The sequence below is a fragment of the Arachis ipaensis genome, chromosome B02 (assembly GCF_000816755.2).
Source record: "Arachis ipaensis cultivar K30076 chromosome B02, Araip1.1, whole genome shotgun sequence".
Taxonomy (NCBI): domain Eukaryota; kingdom Viridiplantae; phylum Streptophyta; class Magnoliopsida; order Fabales; family Fabaceae; genus Arachis; species Arachis ipaensis.
This window is the reverse complement of record NC_029786.2, coordinates 104,128,785-104,130,871: the sequence shown is the minus strand read 5'-3', so window position 1 is coordinate 104,130,871 and position 2,087 is coordinate 104,128,785.

Genomic DNA, 2,087 nt, shown 5'->3' with positions numbered 1-2,087 from the left:
AAACAAAGCGGTGCTTATCTTCTTAAAAATAATTCAGTATTACTTTATCTTTTTTATATTATTGGAATAAAAAGGTACGCCTGAAAACGACTGAGCAAAATTATTTCGTCTTTAAAGGGAAATGTAAGGGTACATACCGGGCAGGTATTATCATTTCTGAGTTGTTATGAATTGTATGTGGACAATTATGTATTTTCATTTCATGTGATAAAATAATTGATATATAACTTTATCTAAAAGAGATTATTTTATTATTACTGAAAAATATGTATATATGTTAAATATCATATAATAAGTAAAAGTGTTCTTTTTATGAGTATACAAATTATTAGTTTTTTTTGTTGTATAAAAAATTATTTTTGTAACACCCTACCACCTTAAGCCTTACGTTTAAGTCATAAAATAAAAGTGGTGTAATATTACGACCTTTAAAATAAAATGTGTACATATAATAGCAGAAAGATTATAGTATATTAGGAGCCTTAAAGAATAGAGGAAATAAAAATCGCGAAATAAAAGCGCAACAGCTCAAGAAACGAGTTACCTTGCTTACATAAACAAAATTCTGTCTCTCCATAAACCTCTAAGAGGATAAAAAAGAATAAGTTATGCGGAGAGAAAGTTAAGTACATATATATACATCACTATACAACAAGATAGTCCAATAACCACTTCGCTTCAGGAGCTAGACGCCTAACGAGACGCCTCTCGACCTGCATCTGAAAAACAACAACATAGTATGAAATGAGAACCAGAGATTCTCAATATGGTAAAAGTGCCCGCATAGTTAATATAAAAGGTCCCGGGAGAGCCAGAAGCAGTCCTAGAACTTCGACACTCAGAATCAAACTTAAGGAAAATAAACTAAACCAAAAATTAGGTAAGTTATCTAAGGTATTAAAGTTCTAAATCTAACTTTAACTTAACACTTCACTTTCTGATCCCTCCAATTCTCCGAGACTCCGGTGGAACAACCCCCCCCCCGCCCCCACACCTCCGTCAAGAGGGATTTCTTAGAAAACATACACATACAATTTAAGTAAGGAAAACACAGATAGAGAAGCATTTATAGCAAGTAGAACAAGTAGCAGATAAGCAGAATTAAACAGTTAAGCAAACTAAAACAATGCACACTCAAACAAAGCAAACAAATTATTATATGTCTGTCCTATGGCTGATGAGTCTCATCTATCGGTTATACAGCCAACCCGACATACCCTAGTAGTTAACCATTGGACAGTCCCTCTGTGCGCGCATCCCCAAGCTCAATAATATTCCATGGAGTCAAACTCCAAGCTCAAATATAATATTCAATATTCATATATATATGCATGCCCATGGGGAATCCGGGGAGTTAAAGTGCCCAGTCACATCTTGCGACAGAGGGTCAACAAATAGTCTCAAATACACAAGCCACATAATAATCTTTCCTTTTTAAAATAACACTTCAAATCAAAACTTCAATCCTTATAGAAATTTTGGCAGTATCTCCTCTAAAACTCGAATTCCTGCCACACTTTAAGGGTTCAAACTACCAAACAAAACACCTCTCAGTCATTCAAATCGTTTCTAATAACAAATTATTTCAAAATCAAACAAATACCAATATTAAATCTTTTCCCAAAACCAACCAACTTCAACAGCAAATTATTAACAATAGCTAAACCACACATTCAGTTCAGTTCCTATCTTAAGGTCTTCTAGCCTAAGTTTTCACGTGACATTAAACATTAACTACGAGAAATCAAAACCATACCTTCGTACGGAATCAAAATATTCAAAGTTCTGAAGAAGCTTTCTGTCCGAGCTATCGAAGAAAAAAACGTCCAAAATCGTCTGTGCCTCTTAAAACTTCCGTTGGCCGAACTCAAGGAGTAGAAAAATTACGTTACTATCAACTTCTACCGATCAAAAATGATACCAACGTATAGAAAAGAATGATACAAATATTTTTACCGGATTAGATTTTTATTGAAATTACGGATCGCAAAAAATTAAAGCCAAAAGTTCGGAAGAATTTACGTTCTCTCTCCGTCACGCTCTTCTCTCTCGCCATTTTCTTTCTTTTTTTCCTCTCGCATACGCTA